Raw genomic sequence first — 838 nt, forward strand, 5'->3', positions numbered from 1 at the left:
GAGGGTACAGCCCGCACAGGACATGGAGAGCACCCTTCTACCACGCCTGGGCTACAGGAAGCCCAGAGGTCAGCATCCAGCTACCAATGGCCAGAGCCCTTGCCAGCCCTCCAGACAGGAGCCCAGCCTCTGATTGGACAACCAAGTCCAAGGACTTCGGATTTCAGAGGAGGAAACGGAGGCCCTTAGAGAGTAGGGTAGTTCCTGCATGCACCTCTCTTCCACCAATGAGGTCAGCTACAACCACAGATGCTAGAGCTGGGGACCTCAGTGGCATCTCACCTAACGCACCCCTGACGTTTTCAGGACCGGAAACCAAGACCCAGAGATGGAAGGGCCCTAATGACACATCCTGAGCACAGGACCAAGCTGGGCTCTTCATTTCCCCATGTGTAGGGTCTGTGTTCTCACAGGTCTGTGTGCCCCCAGAATTATAGGAAATTGTATATAGGAGTAACTTCCTACATATGATTTCTACACATATAATTTCAGATGCAATTTAACATATATAAGAATCATAAGGAGGGACTTCCCTGGTGGTCCAGTGGCTAAGACTCCAAGCTCCCGAAGCAGGGGACCCAGGTTCGATCCCTGGTCAGGGAACTAGATCCTACATGCTTCAACTAAAGATCCCGCATGCAGTGCCAAAGACCTGGGCCAGCCAAAATAAATAAATAAATATTTGAAAAAAAATAAAGTTGAGTTGTTATTTTTTTTAAAAAAAGCATTGGGCTTCCCTGGTGGCGCGGTGGTTGCGCGTCCGCCTGCCGATGCAGGGGAACCGGGTTCGCGCCCCGGTCTGGGAGGATCCCGCATGCCGCGGAGCAGCTGGGCCCGT

General features: G+C 52.3%; 1 non-coding gene across 1 annotated transcript; it reads left to right on the plus strand.

Moving 5' to 3' along the window:
• Positions 1-530: 530 nt before the first annotated feature.
• Positions 531-603, plus strand: TRNAR-CCG (transfer RNA arginine (anticodon CCG)). Its single transcript has one exon. It is a non-coding gene; the product is annotated as a tRNA-Arg (tRNA).
• Positions 604-838: the final 235 nt, after the last annotated feature.

Source organism: Physeter macrocephalus, chromosome 5, assembly GCF_002837175.3.
Source record: "Physeter macrocephalus isolate SW-GA chromosome 5, ASM283717v5, whole genome shotgun sequence".
Lineage (NCBI taxonomy): Eukaryota > Metazoa > Chordata > Mammalia > Artiodactyla > Physeteridae > Physeter > Physeter macrocephalus.